The 12,344-nt window shown below is 43.6% G+C and overlaps 1 protein-coding gene across 5 annotated transcripts in view; it reads right to left on the bottom strand.

Moving 5' to 3' along the window:
* The window catches only part of npas2 (neuronal PAS domain protein 2), a 290,102-nt gene that overhangs the window by 150,334 nt on the left and 127,424 nt on the right, over nucleotides 1–12,344 (bottom strand). The gene's annotated exons all lie outside the window — the stretch shown is intronic.

Genomic DNA, 12,344 nt, shown 5'->3' with positions numbered 1-12,344 from the left:
GGCACCCTCCACGTTACTCACATATCTGCCACTCTACCATCCTTGTCCACCTTGGAAATTAATCCATTGCACACTGACCATAATACGCTATCACTCACATATTTGCCACCCTGCACCCTCATCCATCTGTTATCCTACTGATTACTCACTTACTTACCCTCTGACATCCTCAACTACCTGGCACCCTACTCTTTACACACAAGCAACCCCACCCTTTACTTTGCAAACTGGAGGAATTTGGCACTTCACAACCTTCTGGACTTAATGTTGAGTTCAATACCTTCAGATTGTGAACTCACTGTCATTTCTTCCCTTTCTTTTAGCTTTATTTGGTACATTCTCTGTCACCATGTCCTCTTTCCCTTCTCGCCATCACAGAGGGACTGTCTGTTCTTTCCTGTTTGGCAGTTAGATGCACCATTGTTCTGCCATTCTCACATCCTGATCACTTAATCTGCACTATCAGCAGCCTCTCTCCTCCAGTAATCCCCCAAACTATAGCATAAATGCTACTCCCTCCACAGTTCATGTCAGTTCTGATGAAGAGTCATCTAGACTTGAAACATTAGCGTGCTTTCTCTCCATAGATGCTGCCTGACCCGTTGTGATTTCCATCATGTTTTTTTATTCACTACTCTTTACACACTGGCCTCCTTCTGCATTTATCTGCCAACTTATCGTTTTACCCACCTATCACCCTACTCTGGTACCCTGCCACCTCACACATTTACCTGCCACCCTATCTCCCCATGCAATTAAATTACACACTTTCCTCTCCTCCTTGTTACAGAGACTTTGGATCTTCAACCTCCAGTATACTGCTCTAAAAGTCATCATAGTTTGGTCTCCAATGATGGTCCTGTGCTATACTAAGAGGATTCCTGAAATGCTCTGCATTTCTGAAGAGGCTTTGAATTAGATGTTCAGACCAAATACCTGAGAATCCAGGACCACTGAAGGGAAAAGAAGCCAAGACCTTCAGCAGATTCAGTACATAATTTCCTCAGATAAGATGTGTACAAATCCATTTTTGTTGAGGTGTCAATGTTGGAGTTACACTCTAAACTTCAGTGCCATTAGTGACCCTCCGACTTTGTGGGTGGTATTTCATCCAGGTGACGGGGGCCTTGCCTATTTGCAGGAGAGCTGATGTGAACACCGTGCGGTCTCCTTTCAGGATGATCTCTTCAATTAAATGTGTAAAGTCTGTGTCTTTTCATTTTTGTGCTGTTTAAACTTGTGGACTGAAATGAGGAAGAGCTGTTCTAAAACTCATGCTTTGCAAGGACTGCTGCATGTTTTGAAAGCAAGTCACTAATCCTCACGGTAGGCATAGGCTTACAGAGCCGTTTTAATGAATAGCGAAGGTTAAGTTGCAGCCAAAGTGGAACCGAGGGGTTGTATTCAGGTAGCCCTTTGGTTGGCACCAGGATGTTAACTGGTCTATGGACTAGTGGCCAGTTATTGATGGCAAAAGCCTTTTGCCTGCCAACATCGCACTGGTTGTCAGGTAACTGAACAGCCTGCGTCGAGGAACAAGATAAGGCAAGAAGTGATCAGAACTCTACCAGCTCAGGAGCTGTCTCCTTGTGGGTCTAGGCCGGTACTGCTGCCTCACAGCACCAGGGACCCAGGTTCGCTTCCCCTAGGTGTGCATTTTGCACATTGTCCATGTGTCTGCATGGATTTCCTCCCACAGTCCAAAGATGTGCAGGTTAGGTGGATTGGCCATGGGAATTGGGGTTACAGGGATAGAGTGGGTTTTGGTGAGATGCTCTTCAGAGGGTTGGTGAAAATTCGATGGGCTGAATAGCCTGCATCCACACTGTAGGGATTCTATGCTCTCTGCAGTCAAAGCTCACTTTCAGCCTGAATAAAACCAGCCTATCTTTCTTTCCGCAGTTGCTGCATGTTGTGACTTTTAATTGATAAATCTCAGACCTTTTGTAACTAAACCAGCCACTCTCAGCCTCTTGCAAACCAATGGAAATGTTCTCATCAGCAAGAAACAACTCAGTGGAATGTGAACAAAGACTTCTGAAGTGCTTTTCCAGTTTTCCCTCTGTCCATGCTATTTTACCCTCTCCAAGTAAGTGTAATTGTGTGTGAATGTGAAAGGAGAGGTTTATGCAGGGATTAGAATTTCGATTAGTGGTGTTACATGCTGACGGTTTATAACTGTTCACTTGTAGCTAGACTCTAATGACTGTCCTAAATTATGCTTCTTGTTCAGTATTGAAGGCTGCTTGATGCTTTATACCAGCCGAGGACTGGAATCAAGTAAATTGGGGAATTTTGTGTACTTATTCAGAATCTTTAATTATCGTGATGACCCTAGGATCAGCAAGTCACATGTAAATGAGGATGGGAATCAATGGAGCATGGGGGGAGAGATCATATCAACAAAGAACTCCTACTATTGGCCCTGAGTTTAACACCGTATCCAAAAAATAGCATTAATTACAACAGGATCTTGGCCAGATGGGCCAATGGGCTGAGAAGTGGCAGGTGGAGTTTAATTCAGATAAATGCGAGGTGCTGCATTTTGGGAAAGCAAATCTGAGCAGGACTTATACCCTTAATGGTAAGATCCTAGGGAGTGCTGCTGAACATAGAGAGCTTGGAGTGCAGGTTCATAGCTCTTTGAAAGTGGAGTCACAGGTAGATAGGAAAAGTGAAGAAGGTGTTTGGTATGCTTTCCTTTATTGGTCAGAGTATTGAGCACAGGAGTTGGGAGGTCATGTTGTGGCTTTCAGGACATTGGTTAGGCCACTGTTGGAATATTGCGTGCAATTCTGGTCTCCTTCCTATCAGAAAGATGTTGTGAAACTTGAAAACGTTCAGAAAAGATTTACAAAGATGTTGCCAGGATTGGAGGATTTGAGCTACGGGGAGAAGCTGAACAGGCTGGGGCTGTTTTCCCTGGAGCGTCAGAGGCTGAGAGGTGACCTTATAGAGGTTTACAAAATTATGAGGGGCATGGATCGGATAAATAGACAAAGTCTTTTCCCTGATGTCAGGAAGTCCAAAACTAGAGGGCATAGGTTTAGGGTGAGAGGGGAAAGATATAAAAGAGACCTAAGGGGCAACTTTTTCACACAGAGGGTGGTACGTGTATGGAATGATCTACCAGAGGATATGGTGGAGGCTGGTACAATTGCAACATTTAAGAGGCATTTGGATGAGTATATGAATAGGAAGGGTTTAGAGGGATACGGGCCAGGTGCTGGCAGGTGGGACTAGATTGGATTGGGATATCTGGTCGGCATGGAGGGGTTGGACCGAAGGGTCTGTTTTCATGCTGTACAACTCTATGACTCTATGACTCTAATTGTAGACTTAAGGCTCTCTTTTGACAGTGGGATGGGGATATCATCCATGAATCTTTTTGTCGGTGGCTTTATTGAGGCAAAAGGTAGAATGGTCCCCACCCAACACCTTCTTACTCAGTTAAATGTCCCCCTGTGAACAAACTCACTTCTGGGGAAATTCTGCCCTATATCTTTGCAACAATTTAATATGGACCCATAAAGACTCTTCAGTATACTTCTCAGCTGATGGTCATGCTTCAAAGATAGCTCACCACTAAGCTGCTAAGCTTGTTCACTTCTGTATTTAGAGCATGGTGACTGTGTGGAAGGAACTTTTCATTGAGATAGTGAGAACTGATTGCACCTAAACATTTCGGACAGAATTGAGAAGTGACTGGTGAAAATAAAGAACTATTGCAGCCCACATGACTAGTCCCAGGCGATGTCAAGTCTTCCAATGTTATCCATCAAATTCCTCAGCATTTGTCCTCCAGTCTCTTTCCAATTCTGTCCTAAATATTCAGGTACAATCAGCTCTCACTATCACAATCGAGAGTCTTGTGCTGGAAAAGCACAACAGGTCAGGCAACATCCGAAGAGCAGGAGAATCAATGTTTTAGGCCAGAGCCCTTCATCAGGAATGAGGCTGAAAGCCTTGGGGGTGGAGAGATAAATTGGAGGGGGGTTGGGGCTGGGGAGAAGGTAGCTAAGAGTGCAATAGGTAGATGGAGGTGGGGGTACAAGTGATAGGTTGGAGAGGAGGGTAGAGTGGATCGGTGGGAAGGCTGAAGACTTTCAGGACTGAAGCTTTTGGCTTTTCAGCTTTTGCCTGAAACGTTGATTTTCCTGCTCCTTGGATGCTGCCTGACTTGCTGTGCATTTCCAGCACCACTCTAATCTTGACTCTGATTTCCAGCATCTGCAGTCGTCACTTCTGCCCTGGAGAACTTCAGAGCAGAGGAGAGCACTTGGGGAGTTGAGTGACAGAAGGATTCTCTGAGATCTTCGTAGAGAGAGGAGGAGCACTTCTTCAAGGTAGGCATCCTTGGAAGAGGCTTCGCAGTCAGGTTAAAATCAACTAGGAGAAAGTGAGGTCTGCAGATGCTGAAGATCAGAATCGTGAATGATGTTCTCCTCCTCTCTCCTTGAAGACGTTCTCCTCCTCTCTCTACAAAGTTGTCAGTGAGTTCTGCTGTCACTCTACTCCCCAAGTGCTCTCCTCTGCCCTGAAGCTCTCCAGCCATCCCACCCATCCGCTCTACCTTCCTCTCCGACCTATCACCTTTACCCACAACTCCATCCACCTATTGCATTCTCAGCTACCTTCTCCCCAGCCCCACCCCCCTCCCATTTATCTCTCCATCCCAGCGTCACTCCTGATGAAGGGTTCTGGCCCGAAACGTCGATTTGGCAAGCTCTGCCAAACAGCAGTAAGATAATTGAATAAAGGACTGCAGCTACTGGAAACCTGAATCAAAAACAAAACAGGTCTGCTTTGAGAGAAAGCAGAGTTGACGTTTTGTGTCTAGTGATCCTTCCTCAGATTGGTTCTGAAACAGAACTGGACTTCAAATATGGGCAGCATTGTGGCTCAGTGGAGGGGTGGCACAGTGGCTCAGTGGTTAGCATTGCTGCCTTTCAATGCCAGGGACCTCGATTCTATTCCACCATTGGGCAGCTGTTGTGTGGAGCCTACACATTCTTCCCACATCTGTTCTTCCCAATGATCCGGTTTCCTCCCACAGTTCAAAGATGTGTGGGTTAGGTGGATTGGCCATGCTAAATTGCCCCATTGTGTCCAGGGAGGTGCAGGCTAGATGGATTAGCCATGGGAAATGTAGGGTTAGAGAGATAGGGTAGGGGAATAGGCCTGGGTTGGATGGCTCTTCGCAGGTTGGTATGGACTCGATGGTCGAATGGGCTGCTTCCACACTGCAGGGATTCTATAATTAACTCTGCTTTCTCTCCAGCAAAAAATAATAATTGGTTTTAATAGTGTTGACCAGGACTCCAGGGCGAATGCACCTGAATTTGTTTGAATCCACCATGGGATCTGAGAGAGCAAGCAAGCTGTATAGGCAAGACAGAACCTCTGACAGTGCAGCAGGCTACAGAAGGATTGTAATTTGGAACTTATAACTTTATTTCTTATTTACTACTTTATACTGAGAAGAGCTGCAATGTTGAACGTTTAACTTATCTCTTTATTTTTCTGTTTTTTACCGAAGATTTTGTACCTAGGTATCTTTTAACCTAAGATAGTGCCATGAATGGTGACATTGTAAACTTTTCACTGTCCTCCTGTATCCCTGTACTCGAGTCCACATGACAATAAAACCTAATTAGATTAGATTAGATTACTTACAGTGTGGAAACAGGCCCTTCGGCCCAACAAGTCCACACCGCCCCGCCGAAGCGTAACCCACCCATACCCCTACATCTACCCCTTACCTAACACTACGGGCAATTTAGCATGGCCAATTCACCTGACCTGCACATCTTTGGAGTGTGGGAGGAAACCGGAGCACCCGGAGGAAACCCACACAGACACGGGGAGAACGTGCAAACTCCACACAGTCAGTCGCCTGAGGCGGGAATTGAACCCGGGTCTCTGGCGCTGTGAGGCAGCAGTGCTCACCACTATGCCACCGTGCCGCCCACAATGTGCTGGAATGTCAGTCTCAAACTTCGGGAGTGAGGACTTGAACTCAAAATCTTCCAAATTGCGAGAGTGAGGACTGCAGATGCTGGAGATCAGAGTCAAGATTATACATTAATCTTGACATCTTCCAAATTGCTGCTACTGCTGGATATTAAGCTGATAGCCTGTGAAAATTAGATGCCAGACAATATACATGCCTTTATTCTGCATTTTTTTAAAAAAATCTCAATTTATTGGATTTACAATGCAATTATTTGCAGAAAATAGAATTTGAATTTTTGGACCCAATTAAATAGAAATTCTGTTGTTATAAGAAGGCGAGAGCTTTAATCTGGTTGAAACACTGGAAGAATAGCAGCCTAAAATTAATTTAAATTTGTCAAATGAGTGAAAATTAACAATCCCTTAAACACTTCCAGCAATATTTACTCTGATGTTTGAAGATCCAACTCATTCATGCCAACAGAATAAAGTTATTTCCAAATTCTTGCTAAGTTACTCATCTTTTGGCAACATTGCATATTTTTGTCATGCCTCAGGGCAAGTTACACACAAACAGTTTTTGTACAACGCCTTGTTTTAAATTTTGTCTTAATGCTGAGTAATTACATTATGATACGTGTATATATCTTGCAAGAACGACAATGGTTTTAGAAGAAAGTGAGGACTGCAGATGCTGGAGATCAGAGCTGAAAAATGTGTTGCTGGAAAAGTGCAGCTGGTCAGGCAGCATCCAAGGAACAGGAGAATCAACATTTCGGGCATAAGCCCTTCTTCAGGAATGAAGAAAGTGTGCCAAGCAGGCTAAGATAAAAGGTAGGGAGGAGGGATTTGGGGGAGGGGCGTTGGAAATGCGATGGGTGGAAGGAGGTTAAGGTGAGGGTGATAGGCCGGAGTGGGGGTGGGGGTGAGGGCGGAGAGGTCAGGAAGAAGATTGCAGGTTAGGAAGGTGGTGCTGAGTTCGAGGGTTGGGAGATGATTATAGAAACTTGATTGAGTGAAGGGCAAGGTTGGCAGCTAAGCGTTACAGGGTTTAGATGTTTCAGGCATAGTAGAGAGGGATGTAAAAGGGGTGGGGGTGTTACATGACTGATGAAGGAGAATGTCACAAGCTGCACTGAGACAGGACATCTCACTGGGCTTATCCAACATGGCCATAGGAGTAGAACCCAGGAATAAAAAAGGTGCAGTCACTATGATGGGTTATACCATAGGACTCCCAACAGCAACAGATATATAAGCAGATCAGGCAACGATGTAATAATAGTGGGTGATTTTAATTTCCCCAATATTGACTGAGACTTCCTTAGTGGGACTTAGATAGGGCACAATATGTTAGGTGCATACTGGAGGGTTTCTTAAAGCAATATTTAGCTAGTCCAACTCGTTAAGGGGTTGTTGGCAGGTGATAAAAGTTTCAGTGAGCATTTTGGGAACAGTGATCATAATTCCGTAAGTTTTAAGATAGTTATGGGTAATAATAAGTCTGATCCTGGGGTAAGAGTGCTAAACTAGATGAAGGCTAATGAGAACAGTTTTAGGGAGGAACTGGAGAAGTTAGATTGGGGGTGGCTGTTGGAAGTAAATCCACATTGGATATGTGGGAGTCTTTTAAAAGTCAGTTGATCAGAGTTCAAGGACCAGCATGTTCCTGTGAGGATGAAAGATAAGGATAGCAAGATTTGGGAACCCTGGATGACAAAAGATATTGAAGGATTAATCAAAAAGGAAAAAGAAGCATATGTAAGGTTTAAAAAACTGAAATCAGACAAGGTATTTGAGGGGCATTTAAATGAAACAGGAAAGAACTTAAACAGAAGTTAGCAGAGATAAATGTTGCTATGGAAAATCCTTTGTTGAGCAGTGATCTTATAGCAGTTTATAAAATCATGAGGGCCATTAGCTAAGGTCTTTTTCTGAGAGATGGGGAGTCTAAAGCTAGAGGACATAAGGTTAAGGTGAGAGGGGAAAGATTTAAAAAGGACCTGAGGGGTAACTTTTTCATGCAAAGAGTGGTATATGTGTGGAGTGAGCTGCCAGAGGAAGTGGTGGACACTGGTACTATTACAACATTTAAAAGGCATCTAGATGAGTATCTGAATTGTAAGGGCTTAGAAGGGTATGGGTCAAATGTCAGCATATGAGACTAGGTCAGATTGGATGTCTAGTTGGTGTGGACAAGTTGGACTGAAGGGTCTGTTTCCATGCTGCATGACTTTATAATTCTATGGTTCTGCAATCTTAAGACATTTTATATGTATACTACAGGCAAGAGAGTAGCTAGAGAAAAGGGAAGTCCACTCAAGGATAATGGAGGGAATTTATGTGTGGAGCTAGAGGAAGTGAGTGAGGTCCTTATAATGAGTAATTCATATCAGTATACACCAAAAGGTATGTTGATATTCTAGGGCATGTCAATATTAAGAAGAAGGAAGTGTTGTGTGTGTTGAAAAACATTAAGGTAGATAAGTTGCCAGGGCCTGATGATATCTAGGGTTAGTGGTGCTGGAAGAGCACAGCAGTTCAGGCAGCATCCAAGAAGCAGCGAAATCGATGTTTCGGGCAAAAGCCCTTCATCAGATGATATCTATCCTGGGTTAATGAAGGCAGCAACAGAGGAGATTATTACAGCCCTAACAGATATATTTGTATCCTCTTTAACTACATGCAAGGTCCTAAAAGACTGGAGAAGAGCCAATGTTGTTCTTTGGTTTAAGAAAGGCAACAGGAATAATCCAGGAAATTATAGGCCATTGAATGTTACTTAATTGTTGAGGAAATCATTGGAAAAAATTCCAAGGGACAGGATTTACCTGCATTTGGAAAAGAATGGACTTATTAGTGATAGTCAGCATAGCTTTGTGTGGGAGACATCTTGTCACACAACATTGATTGAGTTTTGTGAGGAAGTGAAGAAGATGATTGATGAGGACAGGGCAGTGTATTTTGTCCAGAAGACTAAAACACATGGCATCCATGATGGTTAGATGAGTTGGATAAAAACATTGGATTGGTCATAGGAGACAGGGGAGTAGTTGTGGAGGGGTGTTTTTCTGACTGGAGGTCTGTGACCAGTAGTGTTCCACCAGGATCAGTGCTGGAACTTGTGTTGTTTGTTATGTATATAAAAACAATTTGGATGAAATGGTCCGTTTAGTAATTTTGAGACAACATGAAAAATGGCACGGTTGTGAATAGTGAGGAAGGCTGTCAAAGGGTACAGAAGGACATAGATTAATTGGAAATTTGGATGGAGAAATGGCAGATGGAATTTAATCCAGACAAGTGTGAGATGATGCATTTTGAGAGGTCAAGTGCAAAATGAAAGTATACAATAAAACAGCCAGACCCTGAGGAGCTTTGTACAAAGGGATCTTGGGGTACAAGTCCATAGCTCCCTGAAGGTGGCAACACCAGTGGATATTGATAAAGAAGGCATGTGGAATGCTTGCCGTCATTGGTCAGGGCATTGGGTATAAATGTTGGCAAGTCATGTTGCAGCTGTATAAAACTTTAGTCAGCCATATTTGAAGTATTGTGCGCAGTGCTGGTTGCCAACGATAGGAGGAATGTGGAGGCTTTGGAGACAGTGCAAAAGAGGTTCACCAGGATTTTGCCTGAATTGGAGTGTATTAGCTAAAAAGTTTGGACAAACTTGGATTATTTTTGCTAGAACAAAAGAGGCTGGGAATATAAGTATATCATAATTTGGAGATGCCGGTGTTGGGCTGGGTTGTACAAAGTTAAAAATCACACAACACCAGGTTATAGTCCAACAGGTGTGTCTAAGCAGGACCTCCAACCAACAATATACTCCAGGTACATTGACGACATTTTCTTCCTCTGGACCCATTGCAAAGAGTCACTGAAACAACTACACAGTGATATTAATGAGTTTCATCCCACCATCAAGCTCACCATGGACTACTCTCTACTATCTGACTCATTCTTGGACACATGCATCTCCATCAAAGCACCTTATTCTACCATAAACCCATGGATAACCTCATGATGCTACACTTCTCTAGCTTCCACCCGAAACACATTAAAACAGCCATCCCCTATGGACAAGCCTTACGCATACACAGGATCTGTTCAGATGACAAAGAACGTGACGGACGCCTGGAAGAACTCAAGCATATCCTCATAAGAACGGGGTATGACATTCAAATCATTGACAGCCAGTTCCAGTGTGCGACAGCAAGAAACTGTAATGACCTCCTCAGGAGAGAGACATGAGCTGCAACTGACAGGGTACCCTTCAGTGTCCAGTACTTTCCAGAAGCTGTAAAACTACGCCATGTTCTTCACAACCTGCAACACTTTATCAATGAGGATAAGCACCTCACCAAGACCTTCCCCATACCTCCACTTCTTGGCTTTAAACAACCACCAAACCTCAAATAGATCATTGTTCGTAGCAAACTGACAAGCTTTCAGGACACCACCAAACAACCCTGTCACGGCGGACACTGCAAGACGTGTCAGAGTGTCGACACGGATACTGCCATTACACATGGGGACACCATCCACCATGTACACAGCAGGTACTCATGCTACTCAGCCAACACTGTCTCTCTCATACACTGCAGGCAAGGATGCCCTGAGGCGAAACTGAGCAGAGGCTATGGCAATGGATGAATTGACACCGCACAACAATCATCAGACAGGAGTGTTCCCTCCCATTTGGAGAACACTTCAGCGGTCCAGGACATTTGGGTGACTGTCCTCCAAGGCGGACTTCAGGACAGGAATCAATGAAAAGTGGCCGAGCAGATGCTGATATCCAAGTTCTGTACCCATGGGGATGGCCTGAACTGGGAATTTGGGTTCATGTTACACTATAGGCGACCCCACTACACACACACACACACACCTTTACATTCACACTCTCACATAGACACCCATAACCTCCACCATCCCCCCACACACACACCTCCACATACACATACAGGTTTATGGGGTGAATTTGTACTTGCAGAATTACATTTTACTTTGCTCAAAAACTGCATGAATCCATGTAAGATTCTTTAAAATTGTTTTTTGTAGATTAGAATCAGTCTGATCATTGTGGCACAGACTGTCTCACGCAGGGCTGCTCACACCTTCAATGCATTATCTGGGCCGACATGACAGCAATTGTTAAAGTTCACTTGGGAATGTAACTTTTAAATGTTCTGCGACTTACATATGAAAGAACTGAAACCAACATGCTCATTCTAAAAGATGAAAGACTTATCAAACAATCCAGGTCTTTTTCAATGTATAATTTCAGGTACAGCACATGGTAACTTTTGCTATAAATTCTGTCTTACAATCTTATACTCCACAACTACCTGATGAAGGAGCATCGCTCCGAAAGCTAGTGCTTCCAAATAAACCTGTTGGACTATAACCTGGTGTTGTGTGATTTTTAAATAAGTTTATCAAATTATAAGATGCATGGATAGGGTGTAAAGTTGGAGCCTTTTTCCCATGGTGGAAATGCCAAATACTAGAGGCATAGGTTTAAGGTGAGGAGGGAAAAGTTGAAAGCAGATGTGCGAGGCACAGAGGGTGGTAGGCGACTGGAATGTACTGTCAGGAGAGATGGGAGAACCAGATACGATAGCAATGTGTAGGAGGCATTTAGACAGAAACATGAACAGGGAGGGAATATAGGCAATGAACCATGTGCAGGTAGATGGGATTAGTTTAGATTGGCATCATGGTTGGCACAGACGTAGTGGGCCGAAGGGCCTGTTCCTGTGCTGTTCTGTTCTATATTCTAAGAGCCTATGAATACACAAACATAAGGAATAGGAACAGAACCAGACCATAAGACCCCTCTGACCTGTCCAGTCACTCATTACGTTCTTGGCTGATCTTTCATCTTATCTAGTGAGCAAGGTTAGTGAGCACAGGTTAATTCCAGGTGTTAGGAATAAGGTATACAGATATTGTGAATTTTATAACTGTTATAATTGAGAACTGGGTAAATTAAGGCCAGAAAAAAAGTATTTATATAAAAGTGCAGGACAAGCATCTAGAATTGTTAATCAGTCCTTTGGGTGGGTCTTTACTAAGAAACAGGAATCTGACAAAATACAGGTAGAGTCAAAGAAGGTAAAAAGGTAATAATTAGAGTGAAAACTGAGAGAGAGATATCTGCCTATGTGTCGGGTTAGGGTTACGTGGAGAGTAAGTAAGTCACCACTCAGGAAGGCTTGTATTTCAGACTACTAAAGGAAGTGGGGAGAGGGAGGGACGAAAGATGGTGATAACAAAAGAGTTTACTATAACCTTCTGATCTTCCATAGATATGGCGGAGGTACCAGAGGATTGGAGAGGGACATGGGGCACACCTTTATTGAAGAAACAGTATAAGGGCA

Source organism: Chiloscyllium punctatum, chromosome 25 (genome assembly GCF_047496795.1).
Source record: "Chiloscyllium punctatum isolate Juve2018m chromosome 25, sChiPun1.3, whole genome shotgun sequence".
NCBI classification, from domain to species: Eukaryota; Metazoa; Chordata; class Chondrichthyes; order Orectolobiformes; family Hemiscylliidae; genus Chiloscyllium; species Chiloscyllium punctatum.
The sequence above is the reverse complement of the archived record's forward strand: the minus strand, read 5'-3'. Positions and strand labels throughout refer to the sequence as shown.